We start from the raw sequence: 17,875 nt of genomic DNA on the forward strand, positions 1-17,875 counted from the left end.
TGAATGTGAACCTAAAGTGGCCCAGACATGGCATAGCAAATATGGCCCGAATACATTACACCAAATTTGGGCCACATTTGGTAAATGTACAGCAAAGTCAGCACTGGCTAACCAGGGTGTAAGCCTGTTAATAGTTAATAACATTTACAGCCATGTTTGCCAAATATACAGTACAGTTGACATGTAGCCTGACAAGCCAGACCCACATCAAGATGTTTGGTCTGGAAACTCATCATTGACAGCTCAATCAGAGGGGCGGATAAATAGCGCTACAACCAACCAGAGCAACGAAGGTGAAGCAGAGCTCGTTGATAGATTAAACATTCGCCGTATCCGGTCGGCTAAACTCAGAACACATCTTCCCTTCTTAAGAATGACTTCAGTGCTGTTCTTTGTTCTTTTCTCAGAGAAAACCTTAACTCCAAGTCTTCCAGAGTCGCGGTCAAAGCTGATTCGAAAGACCGCCGTTCGCCAGTTTCTGTGTTTACTAGAAGCACGCAAACGCAACTCTGGCGTCATTATTTTAAGCCCCGCCCACCAACTCTATACACGATGTGATTGGCCTGACCAGAGTTTGGCGTTTACAGCTCAGAAGGGTATTGAGAGTTGCTAGACGACACTCGCGGCAGATTAGATTTGCTGCCGCTAGGGTGTGTCTAGATTTCTAGGCTAGTTGACATGGAAAATATGCCATAAATATAATTACAGTTAATTTAGATGTATAGCTAAAAATGCCCACATTTGAAAATATGGCATAATACTTTGTAACGAAATTGGGCTATGTTTGATAGGATGCAACTCTTAATTGTACAGTTTAATCTGGACAAAAAGACTATATCAGTTGTGGATTGGCCTGCCTTGTGATAAAAAAAGTACATAACTTTAATTGTGTGTGTGTGTGTGTGTCTGTGTGTGTGTGTGGGCATGTTTTTGTTAAATATCAGGACACTGATTAAATGTGTATTATGACATGGGTATGACACATGTGGGAGAGGGTAAAATATGAGGACATTACCCATGACCCCATTTTTCAAAATGCTTATAAATCATACAGGATGAGTTTTTTGTTTTTTGTTGAGAAAATAAAAATGCAGAATGTTTCCTGTGATGGGTAGGTTTAGGGGCAATGTGTGTGTGTGTGTGTGTGTGTGTGTGTGTGTGTGTGTGTGTGTGTGTGTGTGTGTGTGTGTGTACTTGTTTATATTATATTGTAGGGACCAAACAATGTAATATAAACCTGAGCTCACCAGCCAGCGGTCCCCACAATGTAAACGGATTCATAAACATACTATGTTTTTTGAAAATGTAAAACTGCAGCATGTTTCCTGTGATTAGGGGTAGGGGCAGTGTAGGGGGATAGAATGTACAGTGTAAAATCCATACGCTTATGGAAAGTCCCCACAATTCACACAAAAAACAATGTGTGTGTGTGTGTGTGTGTGTGTGGTCTAGGTAAACCCTGTTATGGGGACACAAAACTGGCAATATTTGAAATCCTTGTCCATGTGGGGATGTTTTTGGTCTCTATGAAGAAAACTAAATTAAAAATTATGCTTTTTGAAATTTAAAAAAAAAGTTTAGATTTCTCTGTGAAGGGTAGAAGTTTTAGGGGTAGGTTTAGTGTAGGGTGATACAATATACAGTTTTTACAGTATAAAAATCATGTTTGTGTGTATACTGTGTACACACAGACAGCTACAGTAGGTTGAAAATATGTGTGTGTGTGTGTGTGTGTGTGTGTGTGTGTGTGCGTGCGTGCGTGCGTGCGTGCGTGCGTGCGTGCGTGCGTGCGTGCGTGCGTGTGTGTGTCTGATTATGAATTGTTTGCAACAGGTCAAATTTGTGAACTGTTTTTAATGGTCCTGACTTGAATATTTGGCTGAGATACATTTTGAGTTGCTGTATGTGAAAATCTTTGTCATGATTTTAAGTAGGACATATTCCTGGGTCAACATATGTATATATTTATCCTGGAACACAATTCCTGTCATGAAACATAGTCCTAACCCCCTAACCCTAACCTAACCCAGAGGGAAATGATAGGTAAATAACTAGCACCAAACCCTGCATTTAAACATAAACTTGACATAAACTTTAAGCTTGTGACTGAAATATGATTTGTTGATTGGAATGCAGGATTAACAATGTTATAAATATCCAGAAACAGTATTGTTGAAATCACATTCACCTGTAAATGTATGGAACTGTAAGGCAGTGTCATCTTATAAACCGCTTCAAGTGACCCTGATATTCTAAATTATTATAAATAAAATACTCAATTTATCTTTCATTTTTGCTAAATATTGACTTAAATATTGAATATTATCTGTATCATATATGTCCTGTCCAATAAACTGTCAGTATATTGATTGAGGCATTTAAGAGTAGGCTAAATGAATGACAAATCAGCAAAACCTGCTATGAGAACATTTTATTGTTATTTTGAAGCCAACTTTTTTCAACCCTTTTTTTTTGTTATGCTTTCATTACAAAAAACATTTTTTATCCCTTGCTAGAATATATATATATATATATATATATATATATATATATATATATATATATATATATATATATATATATATATATATATATATATATATATATATATATATATATATATATATAAAAATCAACTGGTTCGAGTTCCTATTTCCGGCCCTTTAAATTTAAAAAATAGCCGCGGAAAAGGCGCCCAAAAGACGGAGCTGCAGAGGAGGATTATTGTTTGGAGATTTGACGGTGGAAAACGGCAAAGAAAGTTAAGGTAAGATTTAATAAAAAAAATATTGCTTCGTTTTGGGGATTGCTTCGTTATATTCAGTTGGAGTAACTTACTGCATGTTATGTGATATTAAAACGTTAGCTAAGGAAAGCTACAATTGTTAGCTATCAAACATTAGTTATTTTGTCAATTCAAAACTTTTGCCATTGCCTGAAGGATTTTGTAAGTGATAACGTTAGCAATTCAAGTTGATTATCGTTAGCTCACCTCTCTTTCATACATTTGTCACGTGATTTTTGATAATTACTAACTGCTAAATAAATGGTGATAAAATATTAATATCTGTCTGTTTCATTCTATGCGGCTCTCACGTGACAAAAGTATGAACAAGGCCTAACGTTACCAGAATAACCTAAATGAATCATCTGTTTCTCATAATTTGTTATTTTGCCTGCAATATGTATAGTTTTTATTATCATTATTTTATTATTTATTTTAAATATGAAGTTGTTATCAAAGTTTGCGCTACTTGACGTGATTGCTAAATGATTTAAAGATCCAAGTCAGTAAAATGATCTGATCTTCCCATCACTAACGTTACAAAGAAGTCCTTCGAACTGAAAATCACATTGTCTTCTGCTGAAAAAAAAGCTTGGACCAGCATGATTTCACTTTCACTCACTGTATACCAACCTGCAGTCAGTTCTATATGGTCAACGTATTTTCCCAATTATAATGTTATAATTATAATGTATAATTTGAAATTCATTTATGTATAAATTTGACATTAAACTGCACTAACTAGTTGTATTACTTGTATTACACAAACAACAGGATCACAGAGCAAGCGAGTAAGCTGTAGAATCCCACTTCAACAGATGGCTTCAAATTGCAAGTGAGACAGAGGGAGAAGAGAAAAGGAGTAACGAAAATGGACACGCAAGTAATTTACACGGTCTATTTTACTAATTGTTTGTAATCATTTGGAGTAAATCCGGGACTGCACTTCACTTCACTTGTTAGGTCTATCTCATCTATTTCATCTTTGTTAATAAAAATTAGAAGAAATATGCAATAAAAAACAGTAATAGAAACTGTATATATATATTTTAGGGATGCAACAATACAGTTAGTCCATGGTTCAATACATAACCTTACTTTGGTTTTTAACCACGGTTTTCCGGTTCGGTTCGTTTTTTTTTTTTTTTTGCTCTTCTATTCTTGGGTGACAGGAACAGAAAAAGGTTAAGGAGAAAATGGTTTTTATTGCAATACTCTTTCTTTATTTTACTTAAAAGACTTGAAAACCCTTACTTAAACTTAAAACTTTACATAAAAAAAAATGTATACACATTCCCAGTGTATTGTATTAAATAAAATAAATATATATAAAGATTTACAGTGGCAGCTCAGAGATGTACAGTAGCATTTAAGTATGAAATTGAATGAATAAATGTAGAGTATAAACGTAAATGCGGGTAAACACCCTTAACTTTAGTGCATATGATTGGATATTTGCTCAAATCAGCGCATAGACTCAGGCAAACCATTAAAAAAAGAGCAGAATAAATAAAGAGGAATATTCAAGGGGGTAATCTAGCGCTCGGAAAGCGTTCCACCCATAGGGTGTTTAAATATTTTCTCCCGTTGCTTTTGGCTCACTATGGGCTTCTCCCCATTCTTCTCCCTTGACTTGATCAGACCATTGCTAACCAAGCCATCACCTGCTGTTAGCATCCCATTGACTCCTTTCATTTTTGAGTCACTTTGACAGTGAATAACTTTACATCTGAGACGTTTAAAGACTCCATTTGTCCATTGTTTATTTCTAAAGAAACTCGACAATGCATAAAAGGCTCCATTACCTTGTATCTTACACTATCGCCCCGCAGAAGCTGTTTTTGTAGAAATAGGCTAACGATTGCGTCATAACCAACGCGACTCTGTCGCACAGTTGAGAAATTACCGTATAGACCTGAGGAGACGCTCGCAGGCAATCTTTACTGTATATGAGGCAGTCGGGGGGATGTGGAGACATAAAGTCTGATAAAGTCAAGGGAGAAGAATGGGGAGAAGCCCATAGAGAACCAAAAGCAATGGGAGAAAATATTTAAACAATGTGATTCAGATTTCACTTTCCACAACTACTAGAAGACTCACAGCAGACAGGAGGCTCACGTCACATCTACGTCCTCAAGCTCAGTCTGAGTCTGCGCAGTTCGCTCAGCCATCAGGAAGTGAGTGCCTCTGATTGGCCTAATTTTTCCGCCGTTGAAGTCAATGGGATAGCTCTGTCCATTTCTTTTACTGTCTATGGGAATATTTCAAACGGGGGGAAATGGAAATAAATAATTAAATGCAAAACCGGAAAAAAAACACAATTCACCAGCGCATATTGAACCATGAATGCGTACCTAACGGTTCAATATTATATTGAGTATTGTGGCATCCCTAATATATATATATATATATACAGTCTTGTTCAAAATAATAGCAGTACAATGTGACTAACCAGAATAATCAAGGTTTTTAGTATATTTTTTATTACTACGTGGCAAACAAGTTACCAGTAGGTTCAGTAGATTCTCAGAAAACAAACAAGACCCAGCATTCATGATATGCACGCTCTTAAGGCTGTGCAATTGGGCAATTAGTTGAAAGGGGTGCGTTCAAAAAAATAGCAGTGTCTACCTTTGACTGTACAAACTCAAAACTATTTTGTACAAACATTTTTTTTTCTCTGGGATTTAGCAATCCTGTGAATCACTAAACTAATATTTAGTTGTATGACCACAGTTTTTTAAAACTGCTTGACATCTGTGTGGCATGGAGTCAACCAACTTGTGGCACCTCTCAGCTGTTATTCCACTCCATGATTCTTTAACAACATTCCACAATTCATTCACATTTCTTGGTTTTGCTTCAGAAACAGCATTTTTGATATCACCCCACAAGTTCTCAATTGGATTAAGGTCTGGAGATTGGGCTGGCCACTCCATAACATTAATTTTGTTGGTTTGGAACCAAGACTTTGCCCGTTTACTAGTGTGTTTTGGGTCATTGTCTTGTTGAAACAACCGTTTCAAGGGCATGTCCTCTTCAGCATAGGGCAACAGGACCTCTTCAAGTATTTTAACATATGCAAACTGATCCATGATCCCTGGTATGCGATAAATAGGCCCAACACCATAGTAGGAGAAACATGCCCATATCATGATGCTTGCACCTCCATGCTTCACTGTCTTCACTGTGTACTGTGGCCTGAATTCAGAGTTTGGGGGTCGTCTCACAAACTGCCTGTGGCCCTTGGACCCAAAAAGAACAATTTTACTCTCATCAGTCCACAAAATGTTCCTCCATTTCTCTTTAGGCCAGTTGATGTGTTCTTTGGCAAATTGTAACCTCTTCTGCACATGCCTTTTTTTTAACAGAGGGACTTTGCGGGAGATTCTTGAAAATAGATTAGCTTCACACAGACGTCTTCTAACTGTCACAGTACTTACAGGTAACTCCAGACTGTCTTTGATCATCCTGGAGGTGATCATTGGCTGAGCCTTTGCCATTCTGGTTATTCTTCTATCCATTTTGATGGTTGTCTTCCGTTTTCTTCCACGTCTCTCTGGTTTTGCTCTCCATTTTAAGGCATTGGAGATCATTTTAGCTGAACAGCCTATCATTTTTTGCACCTCTTTATAGGTTTTCCCCTCTCTAATCAACTTTTTAATCAAAGTACGCTGTTCTTCTGAACAATGTCTTGAACGACCCATTTTCCTCAGCTTTCAAATGCATGTTCAACAAGTGTTGGCTTCATCCTTAAAGAGGGGCCACCTGATTCACACCTGTTTCTTCACAAAATTGATGACCTCAGTGATTGAATGCCACACTGCTATTTTTTTGAACACACCCCTTTCAACTAATTCAACTAATTGCCCAATTGCACAGCCTTAAGAGCGTGCATATCATGAATGCTGGGTCTCATTTGTTTTCTGAGAATCTACTGAACCTACTGGTAACTTGTTTGCCACGTAGCAATAAAAAAATATACGAAAAACCTTGATTATTCTGGTTAGTCACATTGTACTGCTATTATTTTGAACAAGACTGTATATACAGCTCTGAAAAAAATTAAGAGACCACTGCAAAAAAACTAGTCCTCAGAGTTGGGGAACATTGTCAGAGCAGAAGGAAGCATGTTTTCTTCTACACTCTAAACACGCTGGGTTAATAACAACCCAAGTTGGGTTGAAAATGGACAAACCCAGAAATAGGTTGTTTGAACCCAGTGAATGGACCTTTTCAAACAACTCAATGTGTGGGTTTGTCCATTTTCAACCCAACTTGGGTTGTTATTAACCCAGCATTTTTTAGACTGTAGGACAACCTTGTACGTGGTTTAATTCATGCGTCCTTCACAAAGACAAGTCTGCCCAATTCAAGCATTGCTGAAGCACTCCCAGATCATCACCGATCCTCCACCAAGTTTCACAGTGGGTGTGAGACACTGTGGCTTGTAGGCCTCTCCAGGTCTCCGTCTAACCATCAGAAGACCATGTGTTGGACAAAGCTGAAAATTGGACTCATCAGAGAAGATGACCATACTCCAGTCCTCTACAGTCCAATCCTTATGGTCTCTTGCAAACCTCAGCCTGGCTCTTCTTTGCTTCTCATTGATGAAGGGCTTTTTTCTAGCTTTCCACAACTTCAGCCCTGTCCACTGGGAGCCTGTTTCGAACTGTCCTCGCCGTGAACTTCACCCCAGCTGCCTTTTGCCATTCTTTTTGTAGGTCACCTGAGGTCATCCTATAGTTGTTGAGTGACATTCGAATGAGTTGGTGGTCATTCCAGTCAGTGTAGAGTCGTTTTCGCCCTCTGCCAGTCTGTAACTTTGTTGTCCCCAATGTCTGCTGCTTGACCTTGTTCTTATGAACCGCCGTCTTTAAAATTTTAAGGATGGAAGCAACCCGACGCTCACTGTATCCCTATGCCAGTAAAGCCAGAATATACTTGTAGGCTTCGATACTTGTAGAGATGCTGATTTAAGAAAAAAATTGCAGTGGTCTCTTAATTTTTTTTTCTCCCAGAGCTGTATAGATATTGTAGTGTTTTACTTATCTAAACTTTTTAGGGAAGAAAAACAAATAATCAAATAAAATAAAAATCAATGTTTAGTCTTTAGTGTGTTTGTTACAAATGAATTGATCATTATTAAAGCTACAAATGTAGTTCAGTTAAGAACAGTGAGTGATTACCTTTTTTCTTTTATTGTTTCATTAACATAAATATAAAGACCTAATTCACAGATCTAATATAATGTTAGACATCATTTCCCCAACTGCTCCCCAAATGTTCACTTAAAACTGCATTAAGTTAGCCTGACATGCCAGAGCCACATCAGGAAGTTAGCTCTGGGAACTCACCATTGACAGGGCTCAGTCCGAGGGGCGGGATAAACGGTTGCCTTTCAAACTACCTCTGCACACGATAGGATAGCGCTACAACCAACCTTCTCGGAACCTTCTCTGCCGTCATTATGTTAAGCCCCACCCACTGGCTCTACACACAATGTTTTTGGCCTGACCAGAGTTTGGTTTTTACAGCTCAGAAGTGTATTTAGAGTTGCTAGACTAAACTCATGGCAAATTAGATTTCCTGCCGCTAGGGTGCGTCTAGATTTGTAAAATAGCATTATGTAACATTTGCAGTAAGATATCCCAAAACCACTAGGCCAATACTACATATTTTGTTCAGTTGAGAACCTTCAATATCCCAAATGTTTCCAACTATTTGTAAATCGTGAGAAAAATGCTATTTTAACCAAGGAACTGGGACGTGTGAGGGCGTCGCCTAACGATGTTTTTCATATCTCTTAACCCTCGGTTTCTGGTTTTATTCTGCTGATGCGCTTTACTCCGACTGTAGTGTTAACAAGTGTCACAGCAGCCGCTGAGTGAATGCACAGAGTAACGTCATAACATAATTTAAAACTCACTCAAATGTGTTATATGATAAACAGAACTGCGTTACCTCATACTCATTACCAGAAAAGCAGAAATAGTGCCGGCGACTATGGCATAATCAAAGTTTTTCGCGCTGCTCGTGAGGCTTGTGTTGTTCATCTCATTAACAATCACTCCAGCAGCCTTGCTTAGCTCCACAACACTCGCTACTGCTCTGCTTCACACTGCAGTAACGTTAATAGGGATGTAATGATAAATTGTTATATCGCATTAATAAAATGTGACTATATGTATCGTTGATGGAAACGATATGATTTGCAATATAGTTGTTTTATCCAAGGCTCAACTTGCTGTAGTAAGCCTATTTATAAGGTACAATTTACCCAGACACAAATTTACAAATGTACCTCAAATGTAAATTCTGTCATAATTCTCACCATAATGTCGTTTTTCGTTTAACTTCCAAACACAAATGAAGATATTCTTTATAAAAACCCATTTTAAAGTCCATTACTCTCAAACTTAAACGATGCAAAAAATAAAGTAATCAAGTGGTCTAATCCAAATCTTCTGAAATCTTCAAGTCTTCTGAATAGACACAATGGCTTTATGTGGTGAAAATATTTAAAGCTACACTGTGTGATAATTTCCCCCATTTAGTGGTGTAAAGGTATTTGACCAACCAGTGATTATTATTTTCTGTTCCTCTCAATTCCGATTTTGTTTTAACTCCTACAGTGGCCAATTTAGTCCAAGATTAACATGGCATCCAGTTCAACCTCGTCCATGAGTGCCATCGAGTGTTAAAACGCGAAAGGCGAAGCTTGAATTTACGGGTATGTCCCTCTTTGGCTAATGTACTTTTAAGATGGAGGAGCAACATGGCGACCGGCATTCGAACCCTCACCCGTATGTATTTTCAATGGTATATTATAAACTTACGAAAATACTTTATTACTTGAAAGAATTGCATTACATCACATTACATACATTAATTAGCACATATTTTTGAAAGAACTAAGTGTTTTTAGCTAAGAATAAACTAAAAAAGTTACACAGTGTAGCTTTAACACAGTGAACATTCTGTAGTAAACACAGACGTTCAAATGATTGTGTGACGTGCGAAAACAACATGAAAGTGAGGTAAAATTCTTGGATGAGCTAAACATTTACAGTTTGAGAGCGGCCATTTTGACACACTTTCTTGCGATTAGAACTGTGATTGATTGCATTGATCATCTGAAATGCATGCACTGCTGGAATGACCCTCTTCAAAGTGAGAGCGCAAACATTATTTAAAGTGGCACTCCTCCAAAGTCAAAGCGCAAACACCATTTAAGGCGGCAATCCTTAGTGAAAGCGAAACATAATTTAAATCACCAGATCACATTTAGTTTTAGTAGTATGATTATTCAAAGCAGTTTAGATGGTTCATTCTTATACTGCATTAATAGCAGGAACAGCAGGACATAGCGAGCATGAGCAATGCTGCCTGCATTGAAAGTGCGAGTAATTCGTGAGGGATTTTTGTTTGAATAGTGTTTCAGTGACACTATTACATTAATAATCTCATTACATAGAATCATACAATGACAAAACATAATGTTAAATATAATTAATAATAATGCAATGGGGGAATATTTGTGGGTCCTGATAATAATACACAAATAATATAATAACAATAAAAAAGTACAAAATAAAAATAAAAACTTTATTTCGGCTTATCGGGATACATATCGTATCGGGATACATATCGTGTCGGGAGTTCAGTATCGAGATACATATTTAATCGTGACACGAGTGTATCGTTAAACCCCTAAACGTTAATAATCACTTCCATGAACATGATTTCTGAGTCCTATCCCGATTTTTTTCCTACCTGCTGTGAGGTGAAGACCACATGTCCCAAGATCTTTCCCAAAACTGACCTGATTGTCGCTTGTGCAGATTAATATTAAGATCTGTTTGATCTTTCTGAATTGTAGAAATTAACCAAATGATACAAGGATCAGCAGTTGTTTCTGCACTGAAAGTAAATCCAGACACGATTAAAATCAACGTTTGGGAAGCCAAATTTTCAGTATTTTTTGCACAAAATAATAAATCATGTCAATAAAACCCTAATTTTAGTGTTTAGGATGTTATAATCTATATACATAAAAGTGACATACACATTTTTATATAAATATGGCAGCGATAAGGTACAGTAATGGTTTTATTTGGTGTATTCTTTGCTAACAATCTTTCATTCTTATCCCGAGGTTACCATTGTCAGCTGGATCTGTTCCAAATCCAGATCAGATGGTGGACCTGCACCTAGACATCAACGCAGCCCTAAATGTCAACAGATAACATGTCAACTAGACAACTCCTAGAGATGGATCCCCTGTGAGGAACTTGCTAACAGCCATCAACACAGATCCTCTGTCCTCTGCACAGACCCCTAAAGCCAGCTTAAACTCCGTGTCGGCATGTTGTATCCTGATCTTCAAGCTGGTGGATCTAGATGAAATATTCTGAATTATTGCAATCCATAGTCTGACTTGTAATGCAGCCTGAATCATATTCACACCATGTTCGTTGGCCAGAGACAACTGGTCCCCCAACTCAGCCTGGTTTCTACCAAGGGTTTTTTCTTCTCCATTTCTGTCACCTGATGGATTTTGGGTTCCTTGCCACTGTCGCCTTAGGCTTGCTTAGTTTGGGACGCTTAATATTCTACAATAGGGGTGGGCTATATACTGGTAGATATGATTAACTGGTAGAAATGTATCAACTGCTACTGATTTTGGACCATCATGCAGTAAGCAGTGAAAGACACCTCATTTGACGACATGTGCACGCTGTCAGAGAGACTGTTTCTAAGCACAATTTTTTTGTATCATTGGCAGCAAGAATTACAAAATGTCTATGGTATTTCTAATGTCTATATAATATTGATTTAATTGCACTGATGCTATTGGAGGAGAACTGAACTGCGCTGCATCATGTTTTCTGCAAAGCTGCTTTATAGCAAATTGAACTGATTTCATAATTGATGAACCTTACACAGTTATTGAACAGAACTGAATCAACACTGACCTGACTTTACTGCAGAATTTAACGCTGTTTGAATAATTAGGGCCCAAGCCCTGAAAGGGCGAAGAGCCCTATTGTTCTTCTAAGGATTATTAGGGCCCAAGCCCTGAAAGGGCGCAGAGCCCTATTGTTCTTCTAAGGACAATTTAGCTTTTTCGACTATTCGGGCACTTTCGGGGCCCTTATCATGCTCGAAAACTCTTGAAACTTTGCACACACATCGGAACCTGCGGCCATCAGGGCTGGGCTGAGGCTGGTACCTGGGCGTGGCAGGGGGGCTCGACAGCGCCCCCTAAAGTGGGGTCTGAAAACATGGTCTATAAATCAAACACACTTGCACGCACATGTATGAAACTCGGTACAAATATAGAGCTCATGGGGCCGAACAACTTTCGTGCTCTAAGTTATGTGTCAGCCCAACAGGAAGTGAGCTATTATGGGTTGTTCGGAAAACGCATGCTCTGGAATTTGCGATACTCCTCCTAGACGATTGACCCGATCAGCACCAAACTCGGTCAGCATGAATTCAAGACACTGAGGATGCTAAATTGCGAGCAACTTTTTGATATCTCAAACGGTTAGGCTGTGGCGAGGAGACGAATTTATGGCGAGAAAAGGGAAACAGGAAGTGTGTTATAACTTTTGCATACATTAACTCATTTTGATGAAACTTCAGCTGTGTGTTCGTTGTAAGAGGCCGATCACATGGATATGACTTTTGTGAGTCAAAGTTATAGCGCCACCAACTGGCAGCAGGAAGTGTGTCACTTTTGTCCAAACTGGGGGGGTTAGTTTTATCTACATTCACCAAACTCGGTATATATATTGTACATTTCGAGCCGGACAACTTTCTAATTTACAGTCATTAGCTCTGACCAACAGGAAGTCAGATAATTTGGTTGGAAGATAACAAGAAGTGGCAAAGCGAGCTCTGAGTTTTTACCTTCTCCTCAAAAGCGATTCATTCAATCTCCTCCAAACTCGGACAACATGAAGTAAATATACAGAAGATGCTAAAATGCGAACGGTTATTGGATATCTCAAACGGTGTTCCCGTAGCAAAAGCCTAAAAAACACAAAATAAGAACACACGTGCCTGGTTCATAAATAAGGCTATACTCCCACCTGCTGGTTATTCTCTATATCACACTGTTTTTTTTTTTTTTTTTTTTTCAACACTTATGCTCTCCCTTAAATGACCAGTAGAGGGCAATATTGTATAAGTTTTCAAGCAAAAAACCTTGCCTCTGTGTGTGTGTGTGTGAATGGTTTTCTAGCCTGGTGGGGACTTAAACCTGAATGCACACAGACTCATGGGGACTTCCCAATGGGTACAAAAGCTTATAAATCAGACAGAATGAGTTACTTTGAAAAGGTGAAAATGCAGAAAGTTTTGTGTGATGGGTAGGTTTAGGGGTAGGAGCAGTCTATGAGGACAGAATTAATGTTTTGTACAGCATAAAAACCATTACGTCTATGGTGAGTCCCCAGAAAAAGATAGTGAACCAGACATGAGTGTGTGTGTGTGTGTGTATGTGTGTGTGTGTGTGTGTGTGTGTGTGTGTGTGTGTGTGAGGGGTGGGGGGGTGAAGGGGGGTGTTGTGGATGGGGGGATGGGCTGAGCTGATTTGAGTTGCCTGCAGCATACTTCAGCATTACTACTGTGTGTGTGTGTGTGTGTGTGTGTGTGTGTGTGTGTGTGTTGTTCTAGCCTGGTGGGGACTTCAACCTGAATGCACACAGACTCATGGGGACACATGTCACTGTAGGGGCCTAAATTGAGGTCCCAATGGGTACAAAAGCTTATAAATCATACAGAATGAGTTCTTTTGAAAATGTAAAAATGCAGAAAGTTTTGTGAAATGGGTAGGTTTAGGGGTAGGGGCAGGAGGACAGAATATATGGTTTGTACAGCATAAAAACCATTACGTCTATGAGTCCCCAGAAAGATAGTGAACCAGACATGAGTGTGTGTGTGTGTGTGTGTGTGTGTGTGTGTGTGTGTGTGTGTGTGTGTGTGTGTGTGTGTGTGTGTGTGTGTGCGCTAAAAAGATTACCTCTCAATGCTGTGCTTTGGCCTGCATTAAAGGATAAAACATATTATTCTGGGTTTGAATAAAAAAATAAATGTATAAAACCAGTTTATTTGTAGGGCATTGACAATATTGTTTTATATAATTAGTTAAATAATTGGGTTAATACAAATAATTATTAATAAAACATATAAATATTTAAAAAAAAATTACTAACAAAGGAAAAAACACATTTAATTGTCTTTTTCAACAAAAAGTAATTGGTGTGTGTAACTTAAAAATGAGAAGATTAATGTTTAAGGACAAAAATGATAACCAATGAGCTACCGGCATATAGAATAACCAGAAGGTGGAAGTGTAGCCTTATTTAGTAACCAGGTTGGATATGTCCTAGGGAACACTGTTTTGAAGATTAAACTATTGTTGTTATTGCAAAACAGTGTTTTCAGACAGTGAAATAAAAACAATGTTCGCTCACTGTTTAGATTTTGTGTCTGTCATTCCCCTCCCCCCCCCCTCACTCTCCCTCTCTTAGGATCACTATGTGTGTGTGTGTGTGTGTGTGTGTGTGTGTTTGTGTGTGTGTGTGTGTGTGTGGGTAGGGGGTCTCTCTCACTCTGTGTGTGTGTCACCTTTTCTCTTGTGTTTTCATAATTTAACCCTTTCATATCATAGGCTATCACAAATATCTATCACTTTATTGTGAAAAATAAGTAAAAAACAAAAACATATATTATATCTTTAATTAAATACGGGTCTTCTGAACTTACAAAATTGAGCTGCAAAAAATATATTTGCACAGAATTGAAAGTGATATCCCAATACTTTTAATTGTTTTCTATAACTTGGGCTTTAAAGAAGGTCATGTGCTGTGTTTGCAAAGATCACGTATGACACCTCTTTAAACTAATTATTTATTGATAGAATTCAAATGGATAAAAAAAGTTAATTTCACATGATCTTATAAAAGTGGCTGTTTATAATAAACTTCCATAAATTATATGCATGCATATTACTCTTACCTGACACTGATATTAAAATCATTGTTGCGGTCTCTGTGATTTGGCTTAATTTATTTTTAAGAGAAGTGTAAGGATAATACAACTTCAGCATTTGGACAGTATACTGCACTCATTTGAAATTGACATTTGACATCATCTGACATAAAATTAATGAATAAAATGTAATTGATCTCAGAGATGTAACTGTTGTGGTTCCTGGTCATAGCAGCACCAGTTGCTGCAGTTAATGAGGTGAATTCAACTTTGACATAGTCCCTTTATTTATTTTTTCCCATATTAAATGCCTATTGGCCTTCTGTGCACAGTTAAGCTGATGCCACCGGGGTGGCGGTGCCACCGGCTTGGGCCCGTCATCGCTGCTCGCAGCTTTAATTAAATAATTATTTTCATGTTTATTCCTTTAAATCTGCTTTGAAACTTTATAAAGCATTAACAAAGAAAGGTAACTTGAATTGTGCAATGGCCTGATTGTGGACCAGATTTGGCAAACAGCATGTGGGCCACATGAGGATTGTGTAAAAGACCAACTGTGGCCCACATTAGGGTCAGTTCTGGTTTATATCGGCCAAAGCAAGGTATTAGATCTGGGCCGGACCTGGGCCAGAATTAAATTTAACTGTGAGCCATATGTGGGCCATTTCTGCTTCATGTGTTTTGTTCATGGCTGACATGTGGCATTGCTATTGCTTGAATTTGGCCCAAATCTGGGAAACAAAAGTGGACCACTCAAGTGCCATCATTTCACGCGGTATGTGGGCCAGAGCAAGGTATTAGATATGGGCCGGACCTGGGCCAAAATTAAAATAAACTGTTGCCCAGATGTGGGCCATTTCTGCTTCATGCGTTTTGTTCATGGCTGACATGTGGCGTTGCTATGGCTTGATTGTGGCCTAGATCTGGCAAACAGGAGCGGACCACCCAAGTGCCATCATTCCACGTGGTATGTGGGCCAAAGCAAGGTATTAAATCTGGGCCGGATCTGGGCCAGAATTCAAATGAACTGTTGCCCAGATGTGGGCCAGTTCTGCTTCATGCGTTTTGTTCATGGCTGACATGTGGCGTTGCTCTGGCTTGATTGTGGCTTAAATCTGACAAACGGGAGTGGACCGCCCAAGTGCCATCATTCCACGCGGGTAGTGGGCCAGATGAAAGTGTCAAGTGTGGGCCGGATTTGGGCCAGAGCAATTTTGCTATCTGGGCCAGATGTGGGCCAGTTCTGCTTCATGCGGTTTGTTCATGGCTGACATGCGGCGTTGCTATGGCTTGATTGCGGCCTAAATCTGGCAAACGGGAGCGGACCGCCCAAGTGCCATCATTCCACGCGGGTAGTGGGCCAGATGAAAGTGTAAAGTGTGGGCCGGATCTGGGCCAGAGCAATTTTGCTATCTGGGCCAGATGTGGGCCAGTTCTGCTTCATGCGTTTTGTTCATGGCTGACATGCGGCGTTGTTATGGCTTGATTGTGGCCTAAATCTGACAAACGGGAGCGGACCGCCCAAGTGCCATCATTCCACGCGGGTAGTGGGCCAGATGAAAGTGTCAAGTGTGGGCCGGATCTGGGCCAGAGCAATTTTGCTATCTGGGCCAGATGTGGGCCAGTTCTGCTTCATGCGTTTTGTTCATGGCTGACATGCGGCGTTGCTATGGCTTGATTGTGGCCTAAATCTGACAAACGGGAGTGGACCGCCCAAGTGCCATCATTCCACGCGGGTAGTGGGCCAGATGAAAGTGTCAAGTGTGGGCCGGATCTGGGCCAGAGCAATTTTGCTATCTGGGTTAGAGCTTCAGTTAGCAACAAGCTACATAACACAATTTAAAACATTAAAATTACACCTTTGTAGCGACTCAGGCGAATCAAACACACAATCGCCAGTTACATTTAACAAATATGTTTTGAATGCTTTGTGCTGAGTAACAGACCTTCCCCCAACACAACAGAGAAAGATTCTCCGTTACCCTGGAAACCATCTGATAAGACGTTTTACAGCCCAAAAGAATTTGGCCACATGAAAAGTCCAGAGTTAAAGACACAAAGCTTGTAAAACTCACGCTTTTGCCTCAAATTATAGATAACCATCTATAAATGAACATGCACCCCAGGACATTGTATGTAAACACATAACTGTCTTGTAAAATGTTTCTTCTGTATGGTATTTTGCATTTTTTTGTCTTTGTCTTAACAACTTACTAGTTCAGGTAACCTCATATATGTCATGTCTCCTATCAAATTAATGCTCACTTCACGACTTACACTTCCAAGCAGGGAGGGCCTCCATACACAGAGCCATGTGCTGTGTGGGACCAGAAACCCGAGGCACAAACACGGCCATCCACATTTCATGTGGACCCTCTTCGACCATAAGAGACTCTGCAAGTTCACTGTCCTTCCTTCACTCACCACGGAAGGAATCATGCGTGGTAAAACCCATCAGACCAAACCATCGAACTTTCTCCTGCGATTTCCACCTGGACGGTCTTCTACGGCTCAAGCCATATGCAAGTATCGTACGCAAAACAAATTGCTGTGTAGTGAGTAAAACTGTAAACCCCTTTGTTCAGACAAAGGGGCGTGTAGTCACCGATGGTTTCTCTCAAGGTTTTAGACTCTTTAGACTTCATCCATCTGTACTGGCCCGGTTCTTATAACCACTTTCACTACAACTCTTGCTATGTATTTTTTGTGTATGTATGTGTTTCATGTCTCGTTCGTGATTTATAGATATTACATTTTGTGCACAATATATGTTTGGTTCTGACTCCCTGCCTGCAAACAAATTGTCCCTTAAATGATCGATCTAGTTTTGCGCTCTAAGCGCTTATGTAAATACAAAGGAAGAATACTTTTTCTGTAGCCATGAAAAATATCCTTTTCTTAGAATCAAGTAATAATCAATACTAAATGTTCACAAATGAACTGATTGATTGATTGCAATATTAATGTAGAAACATAATGTTAATCTATTTAAATGATTAAAATATTCATAATTAATCATAATGAGTTATGAATAATTATTAATATTTCCCTTAAGGGCTAATTCGCTACAAATTGGTGAAGATTGAT

At 39.0% G+C, this 17,875-nt stretch overlaps 1 long non-coding RNA gene across 1 annotated transcript; it reads left to right on the forward strand.

Annotated features, from left to right (window-relative positions):
- The first annotated feature begins 2,651 nt into the window (after positions 1 to 2,651).
- On the forward strand, positions 2,652 to 11,784 carry LOC137073266 (uncharacterized). The gene is made up of 3 exons (XR_010904760.1): positions 2,652 to 2,767; positions 3,560 to 3,668; positions 10,944 to 11,784. It is a non-coding gene; the product is annotated as an uncharacterized lncRNA (long non-coding RNA).
- The last annotated feature ends 6,091 nt before the right edge of the window (positions 11,785 to 17,875 follow it).

This window comes from Pseudorasbora parva, chromosome 4 (assembly GCF_024679245.1).
Source record: "Pseudorasbora parva isolate DD20220531a chromosome 4, ASM2467924v1, whole genome shotgun sequence".
Classification (NCBI taxonomy): domain Eukaryota; kingdom Metazoa; phylum Chordata; class Actinopteri; order Cypriniformes; family Gobionidae; genus Pseudorasbora; species Pseudorasbora parva.